The sequence below is a fragment of the Podarcis bocagei genome (genome assembly GCF_964188305.1).
Source record: "Podarcis bocagei genome assembly, chromosome: 15".
Taxonomy (NCBI): domain Eukaryota; kingdom Metazoa; phylum Chordata; class Lepidosauria; order Squamata; family Lacertidae; genus Podarcis; species Podarcis bocagei.
The window spans coordinates 34,743,198-34,771,069 of record NC_138141.1 but is presented as its reverse complement, the minus strand read 5'-3'; the positions used below and the strand labels follow the sequence as shown (position 1 = coordinate 34,771,069).

The 27,872-nt window shown below is 47.3% G+C and overlaps 1 long non-coding RNA gene across 1 annotated transcript; it reads left to right on the top strand.

The window, feature by feature from the left end:
• The first annotated feature begins 15,095 nt into the window (after positions 1-15,095).
• LOC308574936 lies at positions 15,096-16,927 on the top strand. Its single transcript, XR_014002648.1, has 2 exons — positions 15,096-15,180; positions 16,788-16,927. It is a non-coding gene; the product is annotated as an uncharacterized lncRNA (long non-coding RNA).
• Positions 16,928-27,872: the final 10,945 nt, after the last annotated feature.

Genomic DNA, 27,872 nt, shown 5'->3' with positions numbered 1-27,872 from the left:
TTAAAATAGAAACTGAGATCAAAGGAGCAGAGCTTCGCCTGTGCAGCATCCCCATTATCTAATTTACAACCTCAGAGGGCCTGCTGTCTTACTTAGTTTGTCGCAGCAAAAAAGCAACAGAGGCTTCTCTGCCACCCTAAAGCATCCCATCAGCCCTAGCGTAGTCATTGTGGCTAAGGGCTAGGAATAGGGATGAAATTCAGTCCGGTTCTCATTTTAATACAAACCTATCTAATTCCCAAAGCAAGATGTGCCCTGAAACGCAGTTATCCTTCACAATTTCCACTTGCAATGTGATGTACGAAAATACATTATTTTGGGGGAGGTGTGCAAAAAATGCATCTATTAGTGATAATAGCATATCAAAAAAATATAATATATTAGGGGAGGTTGCTTGCAAACATTAATATTAATTATCAAGAATAATATTTATGTTATTATATTTATTCACCAGCTATTTATAATTCAGTATGAAGAACAGTTAAAGCAGATCTCTGTCACCAGAGTAGGGTGGGTCCTGAAAACACACATTGCAGGTATAAAAAGCAAGGTTAAAAAGCTGTGTACTCAGCATTCACTGGAATTAAACAAAACACATTTCCATATTTGACAAAATTGCACATTAAAAATGCACACTACAATGTGGATGAAATTTAACAAGGACTTATAAAAAAACTGATGAGAAAATAAAGGCAAACTGTACTTAAAAAGGGAAAAACAAGGTACCGAGAGAAACTAAAACAGATACATTCATTGCTAGCTGGTTGGTGGGAGTTAAAGTCCTAAACATCTGGAATTCAGGGCGCCAGGTTGGGGGAGGCTGCTCTGAAGACTGGCACTTAGGGCTCACCTTCACTTCTGTTTGCCCCACTACTTTCCTTGGGGAAAACCTGTGGTTTAGGCCAGAATTGGGACAAATAGCCATCGGGTTTTCTGCAGATTGCTGTTTGTTCCAATTTAGCACTAAGGAGCAGGTTTCCCAGGGAAAGGTGGTATGGCAAAGGCAAAACCGCTTGAACCCACTTGGAAGACAGACGTTTTTGTGGTGCAGAATCTACTTCCCTGGATTTGTGTGTCCATGCACAGCATTCTCATCATTGTACCCATTTCACAGATCAGGGAATTGTGGCCGAGTAGTAACCATTTCCAAAGGGACGCGGGTGGCGCTGTGGGTTAAAGCCCAGAGCCTAGGACTTGCCGATCGTATGGTCGGCGGTTTGAATCCCTGCGACGGGGTGAGCTCCTGTTGCTCAGTCCCTGCTCCTGCCACCTAGCAGTTTGAAAGCACATCAAAGTGCAAGTAGATAAATAGGTACCGCTCCGGCGGGAAGGTAAATGGCGTTTCCGTGCACTGCTCTGGTTCGCCAGAAGCGGCTCAGTCATGCTGGCCACATGACCCGGCTAGCTACATGACCCGGCTCAGTCATGCTGGCCACATGACTCCCTCGGCCAATAAAGCGAGATGAGCACTGCAACCCCAGAGTTGGCCACGACTGGACCTAATGGTCAGGGGTCCCTTTACCTTTACTAACCATTTCCACACTGATACTCTCAAGCCAGCCCCGCTCCTTACTGGATCTAAATTGCCATCTGAAAAAAAAAATGCCACCCCACCAGCAAAACAAATAACCTTTCCTTCTGGACTAGCATACCAAAATCCACCAAGCTATCATTGGTCACCATGGGTTGATTTGATGTTTCTATGAAAAAATCCCTGTCCCCAGCAGGATATCCATGTTCCAAGTGAAATTACTTTTGCGGTCTCCCTGCAGTTCTCAGCAGAGACTGTGCTCTCCTCTGAACCACATCTTGGCACATGAGTGTGCACACGCACACACATACCCCGCTTCTGCCTGGAAAGAAAACAGGGCGGCTGGCCTTCAAAATGCTGATGGCTTAAGGTTTCCCAAGAGGGACAGCGTGTATTTTAACTACAACCCAGAGCATTCCACCTCTTCAAAAAGCTGCCAATTTCTTGGAGGTCTAGTGAACTACCGTTTAGGAATCTCATGCAGAAATAACGTAAGACGAGTGTGCAGGATCAGTCCACCTAGTCTAGCATCCTGTTCTCACAGTAGTCAGCCAAATGCCTAAGGGAGGCCCACAATCAGGACTTGAACACAAGACCCTTCTCCCCTCCTGCGGGTTCCAGCAACTGGTATTCAGAAGCACACCAGACCGTGAGGGCAGTGTATAACCATTGATGGCTTTTCCCAATCTTTCCGTGGCAAGTAACTTAAACTAGATGGTGTGTTGTGATGATGTCACATTGCACCCACTTCTAGATGAATTTGAATACCCGGGGGGGGCACACAGAGTACTAGGTAAAGGTAAAGGGACCCCTGACCATTAGGTCCAGTCGTGGCCGACTCTGGGGTTACAGCGCTCATCTCGCTTTATTGGCCGAGGGAGCCAGCGTACAGCTTCCGGGTCATGTGGCCAGCATGACTAAGCCGCTTCTGGCGAACCAGAGCAGCGCATGGAAATGCCATTTACCTTCCCGCCGGAGCGGTACCTATTTATCTACTTGCACTTTGATGTGCTTTCAAACTGCTAGGTTGGCAGGAGCAGGGACCGAGCAACGGGAGCTCACCCCGTCGTGGGGATTCGAACCACCGACCTTGTGATCAGCAAGTCCTAGGCTCTGTGGTTTAACCCACAGCGCCACCCACGTCCCACACAAAGTACTAGTGGACACAAAGTACTAGTGAACTTACAAATAGTTCTTTGAAGAATTGAAGCCAAGTAGGTTATTTTTGCAAGCTGGTAAGTTTTTATGAACCCTTTTGCAGAACGAGTCGACCTCATCCCTAGCAGGGGACATGGCCTGGCCGGAGACTGTGTGACCTGGGGAGGGCCCTGTTCAGACCCCATCCTGAGGTTGGTTCCCCACCTCTGCCCTATGGGATGTCCACAAGCAGAACATAAGAATGATCGTCCTTTCCCACTGCATTCAGATGCATTCTGCCTCTTGTCCCGAAGGCAGAATTCAACATGGCGGAAGGCCTATCCATTTTAAGCACCATCATGCCTCTTTAAACAGCCATGGCTTCCCCCAAAGAATCCTGGGAACTGTAGTCAGTTGAGAGTGCTGAGAGTTGTTAGTAGGCCCCCTGCTCCCCTCATAGAGCTACAGTTCCCAGCAAGCCCTTTCCCCAGGGAACTATGGGAGTTGCATACCCTCCAACATTTATCCAATGAAAATAGGGACATCCTATCCATACCCTCCAACATTTCTCCAATAAAAAATATGGGCATGACCAGTGCTATTTTTCTAGAAAATGAGGTGCCGGAACTCACCACGAACACCTCCCTCATTTTCTTCGAATGCCAATGGCGCCCACCTGAGAGATGCCGGAACTGAGTTCCAGCTTTCTATTCCATACGCTCCAACATTTCTCCAATGAAAATAGGGACATCCTAAGGAAAATCGGGGCATTCCAGCTTCTGTAAATCCAGGACTGTCCCTGGAAAATAGGAACAATCGGAGGGTATGGAATTGTACCTCTGTGAGGGGAACAGGGACCTCCTAACAACTTTCAGCACCCGTAACAAACTACAGCTCCCAGAACTTCGGGGGGGGGGGGGAGCCATGGCTGTTTAAAGCAGTATCGTAGTGCTTTAAATGGATGGTGCAGATGCTACCTCCAAGATTGCTGCTCCCTCACAGCAACATCCCTTCTAATATGTTGGGGAAGGCCGTGACTTCTAAAGTGGTTTGATACTGCTTTAAATGTGCCGTGAGGATGGGACCTAAGCGCTGGTCTACAGAAGCTCGCTGAGATGGGCGGAGGGAGGTGAAGAGACCTTTGCTCAACTCAGCGCCAGCCAATGTTCTTCAGTTCTGTTGACTCCCACAGTGCTCAGATGTGGGGAAGGTAAGCTTATGAAAGGAAGCTCTGGAAATTGCAGCTAATCATCCGCTTCCCGGAGAGCTAAGGAGGCCGACTTGCTAGAAAATGCCCTAAATGCTAAGGCTACAGCCAGCGGTTAGAGGAAAAACCTCGGAATGTCTCTGTGGCTTCCAAGGGCAGGCTACTCTACTTGATTGAAAGTCCTGTGGGCTGATGTTTTGTATTTTATTTTATTTTAAATTCACCAAAAAAATAAAATGTTTTAACAGCTTGGCAGTGCTCAGTCAATTCCTTTGGTTTGGAAAAGCTTTGCAGCAAAGTCCCATAACCGGCGTTTCAGAAAGAAGCTCATAAAACCAAGAACCTCTTTGCCGTGGGAAACATGAACCCAGATTTATAAAGGAGTCACTGCCAGGTTTAGATTAGGGTGGAGGGGTTTTTTTTTTTGCTTTCAGTTTGGAAAAGACTGAAAATAAAGGCATGTTTGAGCAGCGTGTGAGTTTGGGACATTCTGGACAGGCTTTTTGGGACGTGTGCTTGAGAGAGGGGGAGGGACAAGGACATGGGCCAGCCCCCTTGTGTTAAAATTATTGTTTTAACAGGGATGGGGTTTTAACTTGGGAGGGTGCTGTTTTATTTGGAGGATGGGGCTGTTTAAAATTGTTGTCAAATGTTATATGTTATAATTTGGATTCTTGTATTTGTATTTTCAGGCTGGAGTATTGTTTAGGGCAGTCTTTCTCGACCTGTGGATCCCCAGATGTTGTTGAACTACAACTCCCATCACCCCTAGCTAGCAAGGCCAGAGCTCAGGGATGATGGGAGTTGTAGTCCAACAAACATCTGGGGACCCACAGGTTGAGAACAGCTGGTTTAGGGGACTTTTGTTGAGGAGTGTATTGTATAATATGGTTAATTGTTTTGATTATTTATTTTTGCTTTGTGTATTGTAACTTTGTGTTGTGAACAGCCTTGAGACCTACAGGTATAGGGCGATGTACAAATATAATAATAATGTTGAAGAGGCTAATTAAGACATATACATGCAAACATAGAAATTTCAGGGGTAATGGGTAAGCTATGGAACTTACTCTGACAGGAGGCAGTGAGGGCCACCAATTTGGATGACTTTAAAAGAGGAATAGAGAAATTCAGGGAGGTAGATGTTCGGAACTGGCAGGACACAGAGATGAATGTGCACCGGGGGCAGAGAGAATGGAGTCTGACTCAGGAGGAGGGGCAGCAATTTGTGGGGAACAGTTCCATCCAGGAGGCAAGAATCAGAGGCAGGGGAAGCTTGAGAGCTGGAGGGTGGAACACAGGGTGGCTCAGAAGAAGAGGCAGGTCAGGCAAGTGCCAGGGGCTTCTGCACAGTGGTGTAGGAAGGGGGGTGCGGTGGGTGCAGGCTGCCCCAGGTGTCATCACTGAGGGCGGTGACAAAATGGTAAAAATATGTGTTTTTTAAAAAATAACTCCCACACCCACCGCAAGGGACGCGGGTGGCGCTGTGGGTTAAACCACAGAGCCTAGGACTTGCCAATCAGAAGGTCAGTGGTTCGAATCACAAAAGCAGTCAAATACAGTGGTACCTTGGGTTAAAAACTTCATTCATTATGGAGGTCCATTCTTAACCTGAAACTGTTCTTAACGTGAGGTACCACTTTGGCTAATGGGGCCTCTGCTACCGCCACAGCCGCGCAATTTCTGTTCTCAGCCTGAAGCAAAGTTCTAAACCCGAGGTACTATTTCTGGGTTAGCAAAGCCTGTAACCTGAAGCATCTGTAACCTGAAGCGTCTGTAACCCGAGATACCACTGTACTACATTTCCTGTTTGCCCAGAGTGGACTCACAGGGGAATGTTGCTCCAGCCAGGAGGACTTCCTGTCACACCTGGTCTAGAGCATCCTCCCCCTGTGTGTGACCAGGTAGATGGGCGTGACCCTGGCAGACCCTATAAAGGGGCCAGTCATGCAGTCACCTTCCTCTTGACTCTCTTGATCCCATCTCTTCTCAATGCTTTTGCTGTGTGCTGGATCTCAGCCAGCAGCACATGGGCTCATCCCTCACAAGAGGACATAACTGTAACTCTGTAACTGTAACTAAAAGCTAAAGCCTGCCTTCAGGATCATACTGTGAACTGAATGTAAGTAAACCTTACCGTTGCTTTCTAAAAGAAGACTGTTGTGTTGTTGTTGTTTTAAGAGGGGATTTACCAGGAACAACCCAATCCGGACAAGCCAGACTGGATTGCTTAACTCAAATGATTCTAACGAAACTATCAACTAGCTTCATGCTATGTAGAATGGAATGTGCTCTGCTATTAGCTCACCAGCGTGAGTCAGGAAGGATAATATTTCATCAATATATCACTCCTACTATCCTCAACATTCCCACACCAGGTAGCACTGTCAACTGGCTGAAACCCTGGAGAGCTGATGCCACACAGGGCAGGAAACAGGGCAAGTTTCAGTATACAGGGTTGTATCCAATGCTAGTCCTACTTAGAGTAGACCCATTGGACTTAATGGGCATGACTAGGTTTGTGAATTTCAGTGGGTCTCCTATGAGTAGAGCTTCATTGGGCACAACCCATAGCTGCCTGAGGATGTCATGTGTTGACTCCAACCCGGGGGGGGTGTCTCATGTCTAACTGTAAGATCCTCAGGGCAGGGACCTAACTTCATTTATCTGTAAACGACTGTGCACGTTGCAGTTGCAATAGCAGCAGAAGGAATTTCTCTGGCCCACAGTGGGAGGCTGCACCAGCTGAACGTTTCCCAGTCATGCAGGACATGGTGCTCCAGGACGTATCTTCCAAGAAAGGGGACAGTCGCCCTACCAGAGCCTCAAGATGTATCCTTCTCCTCGTTGAATTCTCCTGGATGCAAAAGGTGGAGCCTTTTCCATTTCCTGCTTTTGTCTCAGGTGATTCAGAGAGAGGAATTCGTGGTGGCAAGTGTGTGTGTTGCATCACGGCGAGGAGTTTATGAATGGCACACAAAAAAAACATGAATTACTGCAGCATTCAGTTAGGTCCCTGACTGCAGACCTCATTTGCTAGGTGTTATTTTTAATGCACTTTATTACCGAGGTGAAAATAGAACGAAGAAAGAGCGAAAATCACAGCCAGGGAAAAGGAGAGCCTCCCCAACAAACTAAAGAAGGGGCAGGCAGCCGAATGCAGGAGTGTGAATTCTGCCATATGTGTGATTTTTCTCTCTCTTTAGCAAATGACGTAGGTTGGAGATCTTCCAGCTTCTCTTCTGTTGCTGTGGGATTCTCCGCGGAGCTGCTCCCTCCATCCTTCAAGCTCCTTCCTCCCCTTTGCTGCCAATCATGGCAGGCTGAGTTTGACTTCTGGCAGGGGTTCAATGCTGTGGTGTCAGGGGACCCAGTTCTCTGATGCCCAAGTCACGATCGCCCAGTCACTGAGGTCCCCAGTGCTGGAGAACCTCCGACCTACAGGGCCTTCCTCTTTGGCCTGTAGGGTCATGTTGGTCCACCTTCCTTAAACCTAACATTGCAATACATCAAGGACCGCTTCTCTCCATATGAACCTACCTGGACTCTACGGTCATCATCTGAAACCCTTCTTCGGGGTCCAGATGGCGGCAACACGAGAACGGGCAATTTCTGCAGTGGCTCCCCGTTTGTGGAATGCTCTTCCTAGGGAGATTCGCCTGGCAGCAAGTGAAGAATATTAGCATTATTTGGTTATCAAGCACATTGCATTTAGGGCGGTTCCCTTGCCGAGCCGAGAGGGCACAAAAGATCCAAAATTGAGAAGATCCATTTGGGGGCACTAGACAGCATCCTAAAAAGCAGAGACATCACCTTGCCAACAAAGGTCCGTATAGTTAAAGCTATGGTTTTCCCAGTAGTGATGTATGGAAGTGAGAGCTGGACCATAAAGAAGGCTGATCGCCAAAGAATTGAGGCTTTTGAATTATGGTGCTGGAGGAGACTCTTGAGAATCCCATGGACTGCAAGAAGATAAAACCTATCCATTCATAAGGAAATCAGCCCTGAGTGCTCACTGGAAGGACAGATCCTGAAGCTGAGGCTCCAATACTTTGGCCACCTCACGAGAAGAGAAGACTCCCTGGAAAAGACCCTGATGTTGGGAAAGATGGAGGGCACAAGGAGAAGGGGACAACAGAGGACAAGATGGTTGGACAGTGTTCTCGAAGCTACGAACATGAGGCTACAAACTGCGGGAGGCAGTGGAAGACAGGAGTGCCTGGCGTGCTCTGGTCCATGGGGTCATGAAGAGTCAGACACGACTAAACGACTAAACAGCAACAACAATTTGGGGGCACCACACATTATGAAAGATTAAGTCCGCTCTTGTATGAAGTATAACTCCAGTTTTGCTAGATATTCCAGATATTTTTCTGGCAGGTCTTGGTGAAATTTTTTATGCGTCCCCCATACTCCAGGAGTTCATGCAGATATCCTTGGTGGTTTGAAGCATCCTCTGTTTCTATGCCCTCCAGCTGACGCATGGTGATGCTTTGACATCCCTGTGCCAAATGTCATAGAAGAGTGAGAACCAGCTTGCTAGCATTGCTCGGATGTGATTTCACTTGCTTTGAGAATCTCTCTGACCTGCAATACACAGACCCACACGCTATGATCCCCTCTCCTGTGCAAGCGTAAGAGTTGTCACACTGGGTCAGAGAAAGGTCTGCCTTCATTCAACAGCAGACTGTTGTGTCGAGACCCTCCTCAAACATTTGCAGCAAGGGAGAGTGCCAACTGGTTCCCTGGAAGCAGACTGCGTGACCATGGACTGCTTCCTTTCTCTCACTTCAGGCCTTCTTCCAAGGGGGCCAACTTGAATAAAATATAGGGGAGGGGGCCAGGTAAGCCCTGCCCCTCATAACTGATCAAAATACACTATTTGAATGGAAGATCACTAAAGAATGTATTTATATATGCAACTACGGCCGCACGAACATTATTAGCACAACGTTGGAAGGAAGAAGGTGTCCTAGTTAAAGAATTTTGGCAAGTTAAATTAATGGAATATGCTGAAATGGCAAAGCTGACAATGAAACTAAGAGGAAGAGACGATAACGGATTTGAGGAAGATTGGAAGGACTGCATTGTATATATTCAGAAGCAATGTACTCAGGTTAATACATTAGAAGGGTTTTAAGACTACTTGTAATTTAATTTTGAATGGAGAATAAGTAATTTGATGGTTTATAACTTTACAATGGACTTGCAGTATGTTGATAAACAATGGAACCAAGGAAAGGACTAGGGGGAAGTCAATTTGTTTTGCTTTGTTTTGTTTTAATATTGTTATTGGTTTATTTTTGTTATTTTTGGAAAATTAATAAAATGTTATATATATATATATATAGTGGTACCTCGAGTTAAGAACTTAATTCATTCAGGAGGTCCGTTCTTAACCTGAAACTGTTCTTAACCTGAGGTACCACTTTAGCTAATGGGGCCTCCCGCTGCTGCCGCACAATTTCTATTCTCATCCTGAAGCAAAGTTCTCAACCCGAGGCACTACTTCCGGGTTAGCGGAATCTGTAACCTGAAGCGTATGTAACCCGAGGTACCACTGTACACACTACAGGGGGTGCTGGCCCCTTTAAATGTTTTATTGGGGGGCCCAAGAGACCCCAAGGAGTTGTCTCCTGTGGCACCTAGAATTGTGGAGTGGGAAAGGGTCCCAAGGGACATCTAGTCCAACCCCCTGCAATGCAGGAATCTCAAACCAAATCATCCATGACAGATGGCCATCCAACCTCTGCTTAAAAAGCTCCAATGAAGCAGAGTGTACAACCTCCTATATGTCCAAACGGAGGACATAGATGATGCCTTCCTGGAACAGATGGCTAAGCATGCAAAAGGAAGGGAGATCTTAGTAATGGGGGACTTCAATTACCTGGATATTTGTTGGATGTCAAACTCAGCCAAGAGCATAAGGTCAAACAGATTCCTCACTGGCCTTGCAGACAACTTCATTGTCCAGAAAGTGGGAGAAGCAACAAGAGGAACAGCCATTTTAGATCTGGTCCTAACCAATGTTGATGACCTGGTTAGTGGGGTAGAAGTGGAAGGATCATTAGGCGCGAGTGATCATGCTCTTCTGAAGTTTACTATACAGCGGAAAGGAGCAGCCAAGCACACTAGGACTCAATTTCTTGACTTTAAGAAAGCCGACTTCATAAAACTCAGGGAAGTGCTGGGTGAGATCCCATGGACAGTAATACTAAAAGGAAAGGGAGTTCATGATGGCTGGGAGTTTGTTAAGAGGGAGATAGTAAAAGTACAACTTCAGGCAATACCAATGAGATGGAAACATGGAAGGTGCCTAAAGAAGCCAGGGTGGCTATCTAAAGAACTTTTAACTGAGTTAAGATTAAAAAAGGATGTGTACAAAAAATGGAAAAGGGGGGAAACCACCAAAGAGGAATTCAAACAAATAGCCAGCACGTGTAGACACAAAGTCAGAAAAGCTAAAGCACAGAATGAACTCAGGCTTGCTAGAGAGGTTAAAAGCAACAAAAAAGGCTTTTATGGGTATGTCCGTAGCAAAAGGAAGAACAAAGAAACAGTGGGGTCACTCAGAGGAGAAGATGGTGAAATGCAAACAGGGGACACAGAAAGGGCTGAACTCCTCAATGCCTTCTTTGCCTCAGTCTTCTCCGATAAAGAAAACAATGCCCGACCTAAAGAATTTGGAGCAAATGATTCAGCAGAGGAAACAGAGCCCAGAATAACTAAGGAGATAGTACAAGAATACTTGGCTAGTTTAGATGTATTCAAGACTCTGGGGCCAGATGAACTGCATCCAAGAGTATTAAAAGAACTGGCAGATGTGATCTCAGAACCACTGGCAGTCATCTTTGAGAATTCCTGGAGAACAGGCGAAGTCCCGGCAGACTGGAGGAGGGCAAATGTTGCCCCTATTTTCAAAAAGGGGAAAAGAGAGGACCCAAATAATTATCGCCCAGTCAGTCTGACATCAATACCAGGGAAGATTCTGGAGCAGATCATTAAGCAAACAGTCTGTGAGCACCTAGAAAGGAATGCTGTGATCACCAATAGTCAGCATGGATTTCTGAAAAATAAGTCATGTCAGACTAACCTGATCTCGTTTTTTGACAGAATTACAAGCCTGGTAGATGAAGGGAACACAGTGGATGTAGCCTACCTTGATTTCAGCAAGGCATTTGACAAGGTGCCCTATGATATTCTTGTAAAGAAGCTGGTAAAATGCGGTCTTGACTATGCTACCACTCAGTGGATTTGTAACTGGCTGACTGACCGAACCCAAAGGGTGCTCATCAATGGTTCCTCTTCATCCTGTGACTAGTGGGGTGCCACAGGGTTCTGTCTTGGGCCCGGTCTTATTCAACATCTTTATCAACGACTTGGATGATGGACTCAAGGGCATCCTGATCAAATTTGCAGATGACACCAAACTGGGAGGGGTGGCTAACACCCCAGAGGACAGGATCACACTTCAAAACGACCTTGACAGATTAGAGAACTGGGCCAAAACAAACAAGATGAACTTTAACAGGGAGAAATGTAAAGTATTGCACTTGGGCAAAAAAAAATGAGAGGCACAAATACAAGATGGGTGACACCTGGCTTGAGAGCAGTACATGTGAAAAGGATCTAGGAGTCTTGGTTGACCACAAACTTGACATGAGCCAACAGTGTGACGCGGCAGCTAAAAAAGCCAATGCAATTCTGGGCTGCATCAATAGGAGTGTAGCATCTAGATCAAGGGAAGTAATAGTGCCACTGTATTCTGCTCTGGTCAGACCTCACCTGGAGTACTGTGTCCAGTTCTGGGCACCACAGTTCAAGAAGGACACTGACAAACTGGAACGTGTCCAGAGGAGAGCAACCAAAATGGTCAAAGGCCTGGAAACGATGCCTTATGAGGAACGGCTAAGTGTGCTGGGCATGTTTAGCCTGGAGAAGAGGAGGTTAAGGGGTGATATGATAGCCATGTTCAAATATACAAAAGGATGTCATATAGAGGAGGGAGAAAGGTTGTTTTCTGCTGCTCCAGAGAAGCGGACACGGAGCAATGGATTCAAACTACAAGAAAGAAGATTCCACCTAAACATTAGGAAGAACTTCCTGACAGTAAGAGCTGTTCGACAGTGGAATTTGCTGCCAAGGAGTGTGGTGGAGTCTCCTACTTTGGAGGTCTTTAAGCAGAGGCTTGACAACCATATGTCAGGAGTGCTCTGATGGTGTTTCCTGCTTGGCAGGGGGTTGGACTCAATGGCCCTTGTGGTCTATTCCAACTCTATGATTCTATGATTCTATGAGTCTGTTCCACTGTCTAAATGCTCTTGCTGCCAGAATAGTAAGATGACTACAGCAGAGGCTGGTCCATTGAGGTGGAAGAAGAAGAAGAAGAAGAGGAGGAGGAAGAGTTTGGATTTTATATCCCGCTTTATCCCCAAGGAGTCTCATAGCGGCTAACGTTCTTCTTTCCCTTCCTCCCCCACAACAACACTCTGTGATGTGAGTGAGGCTGAGAGACTTCAGAGAAGTGTTACTAGCCCAAGGTCACCCAGCAGCTGCATGTGGCGGAGCGGGGAAGCGAACCCGGTTCTCCAGATTACAAGTCCACTACTCTTAACCACTACACCACACTGGCTCTCTCACACACAGAAGTGCACACACACGCTTCTGGGCCTAGGTAGCTGGGACCCCTCCCTGAGTGTGTGCTCCGAGCTGAGCTTTTGGAGCAATGGGTGGCCGTGCCTCAAAAAATGGCAAATTAAGTGAGCATACACGACGTACAATTAAAGCACATTCCTCTTCTCCAAAGAATCCTAGGAACTGTTTGCCCCTTGCAGTGCTATAGTTCCTAGAAAGCCTAACAAACTACAGTTCCCATGATTCTTTAGGGCAGGGGTCAGCAACCTTTTTCAGCCGTGGGCCGGTCCACCTTCCCTCAGACCGTGTGGTGGACTGTACTATATTTTTTTGGGGGGGGGGGAATGAAAGAATTCATATGCCCCACAAATAACCCAGAGGTTCACTTTAAATAAAAGGGCACATTATACTCATGTAAAAACATGCTGATTCCTGAACCATCCGCGGGCCAGATTCAGAAGGCTATCTGGCCCCCGGGCCTTAGGTTGCCTACCCCTGCTTTAGGGGATGTGTGCTTAGTTTAAATTAGCCTTTCTCAACCCCTGTGGGTCCCCAGATGTTGTTGAACTACAACTCCCATCACCCCTAGCTAGCAAGGCCAGAGCTCAGGGATGATGGGAGTTGTAGTCCAGCAACATCTGGGGACCCACAGATTGAGAACCGCTGGTTTAAATGCATGCTGTGTATGCAGCCTAATGCTCTTCTCCAGAGTTGGTAAGCTCCCAAATACGCAGAAACTAGTACAGTGGTGCCTCGCAAGACGAAAAGAATCCGTTCTGTGATTCTCTTTGTCTAGCGGTTTTTTCGTCTTGCAAAGCAAGCCCATTGACGGATTAGCGGATTAGCGCTATTAGCGGCTTTTAGCGGCTTTTAGCGGCTTATCTGCTGATCGGATCAGCTGATAAGCAGCTTAGCAGCTTAGAAAGAGGGGGGAGGGGAAAAAACCAGCAGGAACTCGCAAGACATTGGAAATTCGTTTTGCGAAGCACCTCCAAAACAGAAAACTCTTTCGTCTAGCGAGTTTTCCGTCTTGCGAGGCATTCGTCTTGCGGGGCACCACTGTACTTGTTTTGGGCTGGTCCACTCTAAATCTGATCATCCCTGGACCTGACATTCGAAGGATCCATATCATTTGATTTTCAAGCGTAAATAAGCACCTTCTTCTAGGGGCTTTCAGGCTCGAACTCCAAAGGATAGACATGAAACAGAGTATTTTTGCCACTCCTGGCCCTTTCCTGGCGGGAAACATCTGTACCATGCTAACAGGCCTGGCTACATTCCCTCAGAGAGAAGCAATTTACACTTCTGCCAATGGGCCTTTAGCAACTAAATTAATTAAGCTAATGGATACTTATTGAAAAACGTCTACTTGGCTGAAAGGGGGAAAGCAGGCATAAATAACAGAACAGGAATCTGTGGGATGACATTGTGTGGGGATGGCCATATCTCATCAGCTAATTAAAGCAGTTTCTCTCAAAACTTTGAGCAGAAGATACTCAGCCTTTTCAGAACTTAAACACCATTTCTACAAGCAAAAGGAGCTATTTTCTGGTGGGGGGAGTCAATCACACGCCAGCAAATTCAGGTTACATCATTATAGATTAACATCTTATTACTATTTATTAAATTTGTATATCGCCCTTCATCTGAAGAAGAAGAGGAGGAGTTTGGATTTGATATCCCGCTTTATCACTACCCGAAGGAGTCTCAAAGCGGCTAACATTCTCCTTTCCCTCCCTCCCTCCCCCACAACAAACACTCTGAAGTGAGTGGAGCTGAGAGACTTAAGAGGAGTGTAACTAGCCCAAGGTCACCCAGCAGCTGCATGTGGAGGAGTGGGGAATCGAACCCGGTTCACCAGATTAGGAGTCTACCGCTCTCAACCACTACACCAAGCTGGCAGGGCAGTCCACAACATAAAAAGGAGAACAGGTCTGGTGCAGCAAAGCCAATTCTCCCCAAAGAGCAAACATTTTGCAACAAGGACAGTGACGGGAAGGGTGGAATAATCCTGGCTTTGAAACAACGTCATCTAACATCCCTGCAAACGAATCGGAATGAAAGCTCATTAAATGGCCAATGCTGTCTAGTCTCCCTGCAAAGCAAATCAGAAGGAACGCTCAATAAACAGGCTATCTGGAAGCACCCTCTGGTTAACACTTTTGTGCTGGTTGCGCAAAGCCACACCTTCCTTTCTTGAGGCAGGGGGTTGCATGGCGTTGATTGGCTAGCCCTTGTGTCCGTCATGAAGCCGCCTACCCACCCATATCATCTTAGAGCATTACGAGGGTAACAAAACACCAAGCATACATTTGAGCAAACTTGGAGGAACTTTGGGGTGGGGGAAAGCAGTAGACAGCCCTACTGGCGCATGGGAAAGGTGACCAGGGGGACCAGAGACTCTGTGAGACTTATTACAGGAGCAAAATCATGGGGTTCAGGAGAAGTCATCCCACATAGCAGAAATATCCACCATTGCCTCTAGGGTTGCCAAGTCAGGAGCATCTCAGACCCTTGTGATGTCACAAGAGGCCCCTGATGATGTCATAGGGAAGGACCCTGGAGATGGAGGTTAATTGGGAGAATGGAGAAGAGGAGGATAGACTCCCACACCCAGAGTTTCTATGCTATAATTTGCAGCCAACTCCTACAAAGCTGAAGCTTGCAAGCTGTGCACAGTCTTCTTAATATGTTGTTGTTGTTGTTGTGACTCTTGCCCACTTGGAAATTCAAGCCCTCCACCTGTCCCCTGGTGGGTGCCCTCACATCCCAAACCTAGAAAATTCAGGTCAGACCTGGAGGTCTGGCAACCCTAATTAGCTCCTATTTGTATCAAAGGCAGATTTAGGGCAGCGTGACCGGTTGCCCCACACAGGGCTCCCAGCTGAGGGGGCACCTTTCCTACTCTTTCCCAAATCCTAGTAAGTACAGTGGTACCTCGGGTTAAGTACTTAATTCGTTCCGGAGGTCCGTTCTTAACCTGAAACTGTTCTTAACCTGAAGCACCACTTTAGCTAACGGGGCCTCCCACTGCCGCTGTGCCACCAGAGCACGATTTCTGTTCTCACCCTGAAGCAAAATTCTTAACCTATTTCTGGTTAGCGGAGCCTGTAACCTGAAGAGTATGTAACCCGAGGTACCACTGTACTAGCTTTAGGAAGGATGCGTGAGGGCTCTGACAGGGTCCTGGAGTCCTCCCTTCTCCTTCCCTGTAAGCACTTGTCCAGCTTTGGGAAGGGGCTGGGATGGATATATAGGACCCAGCCAGAGCCTCATGGCTCCTTCCCAGAGCCCAGTGCCTCACTTACCTGACTTTGGGAAGGCAGCACGAGGGCTGGGGGTGGCCTTGCACAGGGCCCCATATTACCAAGGTCCACCCCTGTTTGCATGAAGTGTAAGGCTTCTGCCCACACACTTCCAGGCATTTCTTTGCTTAAGGACTAGGAACATGAGTGATGGTTGTTTTCTAAAGCAGTGGTTTAGACCACAACGCCACCCACTCAGCGCCACTGAGCCTCTTGGACTTGCTGATCAGAAGCGTGGCGGTTTGAATCCAGGCAACGGGGTGAGCTCCTGTTGCTCTGTCCCAGCTTCTGCCAACCTAGCAGTTTGAAAGCACGCCAGTGCAAGTAGATAAATAGGTACTGCCGTGGCAGGAAGGTAAACAGCGTTTCCGTGCTCTTTGGCTCATCACATTGTGCCAGAAGCGGTTTAGTCATGCTGGCCACATGACCCGGAAAGCTGTCTGTGGACAAACACCAGCTCCCTTGGCCTGAAAACGAGATGAGCGCTGCAACCCATAGTCGCCTTTGACTGGACTTAACTGTCCAGAGGTCCTTTACCTTTTTTAAAGCAAGCAAGCCATGGTTTTCCTCATGCTGCATTCTGCACCTGATACTAGAATCAGCGCATCAGAAAACAATCCTTGTGTTCTTCTCCAAAGTGCCTGGAAGGGCAATCCTGGATGCAGTTCCTTGACCACAAGCCCTGTTGAACACAGTGGGGCTTTCTTCTGAGTAAAACATGCATGCAGTCGCAAAGACTGACAGTCCAAAGAAAGGCATCTTGCCGGATCCAAATAGGGCTGTGCTGAAATATTTATGCAAACCCTAAATAATAGATTGGGTAGTGGCAAAAAAAGAGACATCTCATTTTATGTACGTCTTTGCTGTCATGTTTCATTTTTAGCACTGGAGCAGGCACAATAGTTTACGGAATGTAACAACTACACCCCCATCCGAAGCAAAAAATAATAATTCCCACCCCCTCCTTTTTTAGTGTCCATCTTTTCAGCTTTTGCTATTCCTCATCCTAAGGGGAAGAACCACACAGCTGGGTCCAGACGCTCAATCGGTCAACGTCAGCATTTGCCTCACGTCTTATTTGTGGACACTTCTGCAATTAAACTCTCCAGATCATCTGCTCCATTTTGCATTATGTTGACCCACTTTCCGGCTGTTCGTTAATAACGTTTGTTGTGCAGAAGGGGGTCCCAATCACTCGGTCTTGCTAACGCAAAGCATGCACAAAACAAGGGGCCCAGGCCTCACACACTACCAGGGGACTCACACACCACCTAAAAAAGGTAAAGGTACCCCTGCCCGTACGGGCCAGTCTTGACAGACTCTAGGGTTGTGCGCTCATCTCACTCTATAGGCCGGGAGCCAGCGCTGTCCGCAGACACTTCCGGGTCACGTGGCCAGCATGACAAGCTGCATTTGGCGAGCCAGCGCAGCACACGGAAACACCGTTTACCTTCCTGCTAGTAATCGGTCCCTATTTATCTACTTGCACCCGGGGGTGCTTTCGAACTGCTAGGTTGGCAGGTGCTGGGACCGAGCAACGGGAGCGCACCCCACCGTGGGAATTCGACACACACCACCTAGAAACCTCCAAATTCGGTACAGAGGAGTCCTAAGACAGAGGTGAGGCAATTCCAGATGTGCAGGGTCAGTATTGCTCTCTGTGACACCCCACCAACCTGGTGCAAAAATCACACACTCAAAAATCACACACCCAGGAATTTGTTTTGAGTATTAGAACGGGATGGAACTCTCCATCCTTCTGCTCCAAAATCCACTCCTGGTTACCCCAGACATTCTTCATTTCAGAGGCTTACCAGACTGACACCTCCGCAAATTTGTCATTTTGGTGCACAATTCTGCCTAATGTACACACTTTTGCAAAGTCGTTTCCTGTAAAAGAATGCATTCTTCTGTTATTTTCATGAATGTATGCATTTAAACGTGTGCATTTGCCCCCTATGCACTTCTTGAATGGAGAACTGCCTTGTGAAATTCAGAGAAGTAAAAAATTTCAGCGGGATGCTGTGTTTCGATCCCTGGATTGTTCTGGAAAGGGCAAATTGGACAAGTTTGCCTTTCAAGGTGAAATGAGTTCAATTTCTCCCTCACCGCTCCCTGCCAGTTCACAATGCCCTGCGGTTCTGTTGAAATTCCCCCCCCCCCAGTGCTATTTAGCTGGAGAGGGAAAGGAAGTGGAATGGAGTATCACAGATGGGGGCAAGGCTGGCTGCTGGAGCCCTGAGCACTCCACGCTACGACATTTTGCTGCAGCGCCCATCCTGGTGTGAGCTTATAAAAGGGACCAGCTACCGCATTCTCCTCACTTACCCCATGCTAGGTCATTACTCCTCCTTTACATCAGTCATCTCCCCACCCACACCTTTAAGCCTCCACAATGTTTTAAAAATCACTTGGTCTGTGATTATGCCATTCCTGACGGTTGCAACAATAATCCCCCAAATTCATCGCCCTGAACCTCTCAGGGCTCCTTTCAAGAACTGCGCCTTAAAGAAACCATGTAGGTTTGTTCCGTATCGCAGACTCCTGGTGGTTTCCTAATAGCCAAGTTGCTCCAGTATTAGCGTCGCTGAGTTCCTTTTGTCCTCACGGTCTGATTATGCCTGCTAAGACATTACAGCAATTTTTAAAAGCAGGTTTGATGCCTCTGTGGGGAAAAGAAAGAGAGAGCGCAAGAACACTCCTGAGCGCCACCAAAATGAACAACTCTCTGCATGGCATTGAAAGGCAAAGGCATTTCAAAGGGAGGGAAAAGAAAGTGTGTAGCAGTTTTCAGGAGCAGAGCAACCCACGAAATCTCTGGAAGCAAATAAATTAGGGTGTTGGTATTTTGACATTTGAAAGGGGGGAGAGATATAGACCAGTCGGGAAATTTCCAGCAGAGTTCAGGCTTCTAAGCTCAGTCTAGTTGGGGCAAACATTATTGTTCACCTAGGCAGAATGGATATTTTCAGTATGAGGGCCTGAAGACATGCACGTCACCAAAGGAGACAGGGAGAAATGCATTACACACACACGCAAAAACAGATGACAAAGGATGCTGTTCTATAGGCATGGAATTTGCACGAGTTGGTTTAAATAAATAGATGCACATTAAAACAAAGTGGGACATGGGTGGCGCTGTGGGTTAAACCACAGAGCCTAGGACTTGCTAATCAGAAGGTCGGCAGTTCGAATCCCCGTGACAGGGTGAGCTCCCGTTGCTCAGTCCCTGCTCCTGCCAACCTAGCAGTTCAAAAGCATGTCTAAGTGCAAGTAGATAAATAGGTACTGCTCTGGAGGGAAGGTAAACGGCGTTTCCATGCGCTGTTCTGGTTTGCCAGAAGCGGCTTAGTCATGCTGGCCACATGACACGGAAGCTGTATGCCGGCTCCCTCAGCCAATAAAGCGAGATGAGCACCGCAACCCCAGAGTCAGTCACGACTGGACCTAATGGTCAGGGGTCCCTTTACCTTTTAAAACAAATTGCCTATTGAATTGTGAATAGCCTCCCAAGGATTTGGGGGTATTTTTAACGGAAAAGCAACCTTGAAGGCTGGATTCAGGTGAAGAAAAGCAACGTGGAAGGAAATGTTTCATCCGTTACTTTCTTGCCATTGCAAACTTTTGCATCTTTCCCCATATACATAGATTATTATTATTATTATTATTATTATTATTATTATTATTAATTTTCCAATTGGAGCGGGGGAGAGCGGTGGGAGTTTAATTGCAAAAAAAGGGGGGCAGTGGGGAAAGGGTCAAGAGTCCCATCTCTCAATGCTGCTTCTCAATTCAAACTGGCAGGTTGCAGAGGTCCCATCTTTCCCCCTTCCCCATCTCAGGTGGCATCCCTAACAGGTGGCTATCCAACCTCTGCTTAAAAACCTCTGAGGTCCACCACCTTCCAAGGGAGTCCGTCCCACTGTCTAACAGCTCTTACTGATGTTTAGTCGGAATCTCCTTTCCTGTAACTTGAAGTCAATAGTTTGTGTCCTATCCTCAGGAGCAGGAGAAAACAAGCTTTCACCATTTTCCACGTGACAGCCCTTAAGATATTTGAAGATGGCTACCCTATCTCCTCTCCGTCTCCTCTTTTCCTGGCTAAACATACCCAGCTCCCTCAACTGTCCCTTGTTTCCAGACTCTTAATCATCTTGGTCTGCCCTCCATATAAGTGGAATAAACAAATGATTTGTCTACCAGGAGGAATCCACTGAGAAGGTTAGATCTGTGCCTTTAAACACAGCACCATGTGCCATTTTCCCATCTAAGCCCAGCTGCCAGTTCTGATTACACAGAGCATTTCTTGAAAGAGAAACACTTTCCAGTAATCTCGCTAACCGTCACACCTTTTCTGGCATATACAGGTCACTTTTAGGTAGCAGTTCAGTCTGCCAAGGTCTTTCTCATTCATGCAGTGGGATAGATAGTTGTCATTACCACCTTCCGCCTTTCGAGAGCCTAACTAGATGTTTCAGGGAATGCGTGGTGGCTGCCAGCATCTAGTGAAAGAAGAGTAACAAATGTGTATTTATTACTTCCTCCACAAGCTAATCGCGGAGAAAAGACCTAGGTGACCTTAAGCACACACACAAGGGTGGCAGAAATACCCATTTGCAGGTAGCTGTGGGCGGCCCAGCTTGGACAGGACAGAGAGAAGGACCCAAATTATCTCATCTGTTGCTTTGATGTCTTCCTTTCCCTGGAGCCAAGTTCCATCACTGGAGCAGTTATTGGCAAGATTCCTGGGGATCTTAGGAAGGAGTTCAATTAAGTGGCAGCAGAGTATGTTCACAGTCTCAGAGCTGAATTCGTACCCTTCCTCTCTTTATCCTCGCCCACTCTGCTGCCTGCTCGGCACCACCTTGGGGCAGGGACCTCCCCTCTTGTTCTTACGCCGTAGCGTGCCAAGAATCTGAATGTTATATACAGAGAATGGCATCAATGGTACGGTCACCTCTGAGGCAGAGATGAGAAGAACCCATCATTTTGGGGGAGGGGGAGGAAAGAACCCCCACCTCATCTGCAGAGTTGAAGGCAAGCGGATTTGTGCAGTTAATTAATTGCCAATTGATGTTTACATAGCGGCAGGGATAATATCGACAAAAATATTTATGAATTGCAGCGCGAAGACCACTCCATGCAAAGAGCAATAGATTTCAAAAACAAATATAAATATGGATTAAACAGCTGAAGATTGGGTTAGAAACAGTGGATTAACCTCAGGCACCTCAAGCTTTACCCAGAGATAAAAGATTGACAGCACTCCTGAAAGATGTTCTGTTCTAGTTTAGCAGATCACCTGAGAGGGAGGAGGAAAAGCAACTGAGCACCTCACCAGAAACCCTTTGCTGTCTGTCTGTCTGGGCTTATCATAGAATTGTAGGGTCATCTAATCCAACTCTCTGTGGTGCAGCTAAAGCATCCACAACAGGTTTCCATTCAAACTCTGCTTAAAAACCTCCAAGGAATGAACAGCTCTTACTGTCAGAAAGTTTTCCCAAATGTTTAGTCAGAATCTCATTTCTGGTAATTTGGGATCCATTGGTCCTAGCTTCCAGAGGAGGAGAAAACAAGCTAGCTCCGTCTTCTATGTGACAGCCTTTTAGATACATGAAGATGGCTATCATATCTCATCTCAATCTCCTCTTTTCCAGGCTAAACATACCCAGCTCCCTCAACTGTTCCTCCTAAGGCTTAGTTTCCAGATCCTTTGTCATCCTGGCCTCCCTCCTCTGCACATGTCCCAGCTTGTCTTTATCCTTCTTAAATTGTGGTACCCAGAACTGAATACAGTACTCCAGGTATGTTCTGACCAATGCAGAATAGACTGTTGCTATTACTATTACATGCGTGGAGCTGTGGTCTAAACCACTGAGCCTCTTGAGCTTGCCAATCAGAAGGTCGGCGGTTCGAATCCCCACGACAGGGTGAGCTCCCTTTGCTCAGTCCCAGCTCCTGCCAACCTAGCAGTTTGAAAGCACACCCCCCCCCAAAAGTGCAAGTAGATAAATAGGTACCGCTCCGGCGGGAAGGTAAACGGCATTTCCGTGCGCTGCTCTGGTTTCAGTGTTCCGTTGCGCCAGAAGCAGCTTAGTCATGCTGGCCACATGACCAGGAAAAACTGTCTGCAGACAAATGCCGGCTCCCTCGGCCTGTAAAGCGAGATGAGCACAGCAACCCCAGAGTCGTCTGCGACTGGACTTAACTGTCAGGGGTCCTTTACCTTTACCTATTACGTCCCTTGATCTGGACACTAGACTTCTGTTGGTGCAACCTAGAATAGCATTAGCCTTTTTTTGCTGCTTGTTGCTGCTGTTGACTCATGTTAAGACCCCAGTATCTTTTTCACATGTATTACTGGCAAGCCAGGTCTCCCCCATCTTATACTGGTGCAGCTGGTCATTCCTGCCTGTTAAGTATCATTGTTTAATTGATACTGGAATTGGAATGGCTATGTGTATTGCTGAAAGGTTTAACACTGGAATACTGCCTAAGTGTAGAACCCTAGCCATAGGTCAGGAAGGTAGAGCAGCCTACTGTAACCTGGTGCCTTGCAGATGTGCTGGACTGCAACCCCATGCAGGAAGAGGTGCCTTTTGCCCATTGGAAGGGACTGGGCAGAAGGCAGGGAGGCCAACTGTAGGTGGCGCCAGAGTCCATGAAAAGCAGGGCCAGTTAGAAGACTGAGAGGTGATATGATAGCCATCTTAAAATATCTGAATGGCTGTCGCATGGAAGATGGAGAAATCTTGCTTTCTGCTGCTGCAGAGGCAAGGACCCAAACCAATGGATTCAAGAAAGGAGATTCCGACTAAACATTAGGAAAAAAGTTCTATGTTAAGAGCTGTTTAGCAGTGGAAGAGGCTCCCTCAGAAGGTGGTGGACTCTCTTTCAGTGGAGGTTTTTGTTTTAAAAAATGATTTTTATTTGATTTTACAAGTGTAGAATTATGACAAGACAAAATACATATCCATTTTTGGAGATTTCTCTGAATCTCCAGACTTCTCACCCTCCCATTTATGGGTCCTATTGTCAACCTTTTCAACTGCATATTATTTCATAATCCATATTTTATATCTCTCCATATTGTCCACGGTATCTGCTACGTTACAAGTGTTATTAAAATCCTGCTAATGTTTCCATACCTGCTTACAGAAGTCTCCTAGATAAATTTAAATTTCCCCCCATTCTTTATTGAAGTTTTTGTCTTCTTGGTTCCTGAGCTTTCCGTTCAATTTTGCCAGGTTGGCGTACTCCAGCTGCTTGGTTTGCCATTTCTCTCTGGTAGGGATTTTGTCTTCTTTCCATCTCTGGGCTAGTAACATCCGTGCGACTGTTGTCACATACATAAAAAGTATTTTCTGCTCCTTTGGAATATCGGTACCTACAATTCCTAATAAAAAAGCTTCTGGTATTTTTATACAGGTTTTTTTTTATTTAAAAAAAAATCATTTCGTTATACAGTGGTACCTCTGGTTACATACTTAATTCGTTGCGGAGGTCCGTTCTTAACCTGAAACTGCTCTTAACCTGAAGCACCACTTTAGCTAATTGGATCTCCTGCTGCCGCCGCGCGATTTCTGTTCTCATCCTGAAGCAAAGTTCTTAACCCGAGGTATTATTTCTGGGTTAGCGGAGTCTGTAACCTGAAGCGTATGTAACCCGAGGTACCACTGTATATCATTTCCCAGAATGCTTTTATTACCTTACACAACCTCAGTGGAGGTTTTTAAACAGAGGGTGGATGGCCATCTGTCGGGGATTCTTCAGCTGTGGTTCCTGAATTGCAAGGGTTGGACAAGATCATGGGTAGGCAAACTAAGGCCCAGGGGCCGGATCCGGCCCAATTGCCTTCTAAATACAGCTCACGGACAGTCCGGGAATCAGCGTGTTTTTACATGAGTAGAATGTGTCCTTTTATTTAAAATGCACCTCCGGGTTATTTGTAGGGCATAGGAATTCGTTCACACACACACACCGCAAAATATAGTCCAGCCCCTCACAAGGTCTGAGGGACAGTGGACTGGCCCACGGCTGAAAAAGGTTGCTGACCCCTAGACAAGATGAACTTCAGCAGGTCCTTTTCAATTCTACAATTCTATGACTCCATGACACTTGATCCCAGCTTTGTCCCCATTCCCCTCCTCTCTGCTGAGTTCTACAAGGACAACACTGCGACTCAGGAGAAGGAAGCTAACAGGCAGTGCCACTCCCTGGGCTGGTTGTACCTATGTACGAAGGCAGGCAGGTGGGAGCTGGCTGGAGGCAGACTGTGGTTGGTGGGACAGTGTCCTGTTTAATGGACTAATCTCCACTATCTACAGGGTATCAGTTTGGGGGAGAATTCTCTTGACATCTCCCCACCCTTCTCTAAGAAGCATGGATGGGAGAGATGTTTTTTTTAAAACACAGAACCTGAAGCATGCAAGGAATTAGCCAAGTGGCAGGATGAAATACGATCTGGGCTTCATTCCTATAGATAGCCTGGCACACAAGGGGCAGAACGTGTGCGTAAGGGTTTAGTAATTGCCTCGGAAGATGGCATTCTGCCAAGCTCACTTCGCTCGTTCGTCTCCAGGCATTCAGAGGGCCGCACTGCATAGCTGGGGAATGGAATCCCAATTGGTGCCGGGAGGGCGATCTATACTAAGGTGCTGTAAACGCAGGCAAATGGAGAGTGGTCCACAGGGCATTTCGCTTATTTGGTAGGTGTTCCCGGCCCAATTGCTGGTGGCACATTAATACTCGGGTGGGGGGTGCATTGCAAGTGTTAATTAAAAGCAAACAAATCTCAGGGGGTTGCACCAAATTGCTTGGGGCAGGGAAGATGCAGCTGGAAAAGCTGCCAGGAACAACAAACAAGGGATGAGTAAAGTCAATCTGTTGCCAGCTGAAATATACTCGGAGTCGAGAGTGGATTTCATGCTCTTTATTCAGCTCATAGTGGTGAGGAGGAATGGAAGTTCCCCCAGAATGTCTGCTTTATATATGTTATTTACACAATAGGCCCCACGTGATTGGCTAATTCCGGGATTCTCCTGTAGGCCAATCAGGTTGCGGGTTCACTTCCACCTGGAGCTGGATTGGATGGCTCCTGTGGACCAATCAGACTGCTGCATTCTGAATCCTATTGTTCTAGGACCAATCAGACTGCTGCATTCTGAATCCTATTGTTCTAGGACCAATCAGACTGCTGCATTCTGAATCCTATTGTTCTAGGACCAATCAGATTGCTGCAATTTGGATCCTATTCAACTCAGTACATAACACCAGCCCAAGCCAATTTCACATGTACTTCACTCCTAAGTCCATCCCATTTTTGGCATCAGCATATTTAAATAGTATCTCTCAACACATGGTTTTTAAAAACATATGTGTCGGTAAAACAATGTCTGGAGGGCCACAGCTTCCCCTTTCATGAGGACAGTTTTGGTTCTGGGTAGGGAGTTCCAGTTTCAGAATTTAGGAGCCACCACTGAAAAGGCTCTCCTACAAGGTACCTGGAGAAATGCTTTCTCTCAAGATATTAGGTGATGGGGAGTCTCGGGAAAAGGGTGTGCTTCTAATTTATGGAACAACTGCTTCCTGGTTTACTGATCAAAAAGCCTTTTAGCTGATTAATCTGACTGACTAAATGAGAGCCCCCTGATAATCCAAAGGAAGGGAACCCATATGGGGAAGATGCCAGAGCATCTGCCTTGCAAGCAGAAGCTTCCAGGTTCAAATCCCAGCCTCTCCAGGTAGGACTGAGAAAGATTTCCTGCCTGAAACCCTAGAGAGCTGCTGCCAGTCAGTGTAGACAGTACAGAACCGGATGGACCAAAGGCTGGGATGAGGCAGCTTCCTGCACTCCTATGCAGAGCATGTTTATCCTGGGATGGGCGCCATATTGCTAAATGTGACTCTCTTGAACGCGGCTGGTTCAGGGGCGCTGCCTCGCCCCTTCCAGAAAGGAGCCGCTTCAGTCAGTAGACACTGTCTGCAAGCATTTAAGGGCCGTGGCTGAGCTATTTGGGAAGAAGGAATGGCAAGATAATTGAAATCTTCACCTGTTCTGGCACAGCTATTAAGCGACCCCGCAGGGAGCTCCTTTAATTAGCTGCGCCGCAGTACCTAATTCAGTGGAGACCCTCAACGAGCTTCTTAATCAGGTCTCCACAAACAACACAGAGGAGCGGCACTCTTCTGGGAAAGCTCCTGCCCGACTTTATCCTTTCCAGGCACAGAAGGCAACGGGCTTTCGACCCAAATGCGGTTGCAAGCTCAGCTGTTTCCCACTGCTGTCCCGGTGGCCCTTCTCTGCCTCGGCCCAGCGAGAGGCACAGCAAGATGGGGACATGTTGTGAGTACAAGAGTTGCCTTGGCCCAGTATACCTGAAGGAGTGTCTCCACCCCCATCTGAGGACCAGCTCCAAGGGCCTTCTGGCGGTTCCCTCACAGTGAGAAGTGAGGTTGCAGGGAACTAGGCAGAGGGCCTTCTTGGTAGTGGCTCCCACCCTGTGGAATGCCCTCCCATCATATGTCAAGGAAATAAACAACTATCTGTCTTTTAGAAGACATCTGAAGGCAGCCCTGTTTAGGGAAGTTTTTAACGTTTAATGTTTTATCGTGTTTTAAATATTCTGTTGGGAGCTGCCCAGAGTGGCTGGGGAGGCCTGGTCAGGTGGGCAGGATATAAGTAATAAATTGTTGTTGTTGTTGCAGGAGGGTGGACAGCTCTTCTGAGGAAAGGTGGGATATAAATGCAATGTTACCTTATTCAGATCTGACCCAGCTAATTCCTAACAGAATTAGAGTACAGTGGTACCTTGGGTTACATGCGCTTCAGGTTACATGCACTTCAGGTTACAAACTCCACTAACCCAGAAATAGTGCCTCAGGTTAAGAACTTTGCTTCAGGATGAGAACAGAAATCGTGCTCTGGCGGCACGGCAGCAGCAGCAGGAGGCCCTATTAGCTAAAGTGGTGCTTCAGGTTAAGAACAGTTTCAGGTTAAGAACGGGACTCTGGAACGAATTAAGTACTTAACCCGAGGTACCACTGTAGAGAAAAGGCAGAAGAAAAGTACCATATTTACTTGTTAATCCGCGGCAATTTTTTCGCTCTTGTTAATCTCAGATCCAAAAAATGGATCTTCTAGTGTCAAATGGGCAGGGGAATAAGAATAATACTCCATCTCACTTTAGTTGGGCTAGCGGCCTGACAGTTTAAACCAGATGTGGGGAACCTTTGGCCCTTTAGGGCAGTGTTTCCCAACCGGTGTTCCGCGGCACACTAGTGTGCCGTGAGACATCGGCTGGTGTGCCGTGGGAGGAAGGCGGGCGAGTCGGGCGGTGAGAGGCGGCGGCGAGGATCCGCGTCGAGCCGGGGGCGGCTCCGCGGTGGTGGTGCCGAGCGGCGGGGCAGCGCGCGCAAAAGGGAGGATCGCGAGACAGCGGAGGAGGAGGAGGCCGGCATGTCCGGGCAGCAGCAGCAACAACAGCAGCAGCAACTCCCGCCGCCGCCCCCTCCTCCGCCCGCTATCGCCGCCACCACCACAACAGCCGCCGCCGCCTCAGCTGCCCTCGCTCTGCTGCCTCCTCCCACCCCGGCAAGGGGGAGGGAAAAAACTTTCGCTTTTGTGCGTCCCTCCCGGCGTGACGCTGCGCGCTGACGTCACGGGGCGGGGCTTTAATGGTGGTGTGCCGCGAGATTTTTTTCCGGCTAACAGGTGTGCCGTTGCCCAAAAACGTTTGGGAAACACTGCTTTAGGGCACATTTAAAGCACATCTCCTCCCAGCTTGCAAAGGCTTCCTGGGAGCTGTAGTTCATTCAGGGGGCTGGGAATTGTACTTCTGTGAGGGGTAAACAACAGTTCCCAGATTTGGAGGAGGCGACTGTGTTAAATGATTGGTGTGTCTGCAGCTGCAGATTAATTTCCAAGCACCTTGCATGCACCTTGCTGTGATTTACCAGCACCAAAAAAGAGAGAGGAGAATACAGTTTGCAGGGGGAAGGAGACAGCCAGGCCCGTTTGCAGATATCTCATGAAACAGCTGCCCCTCTGGACTTTTGT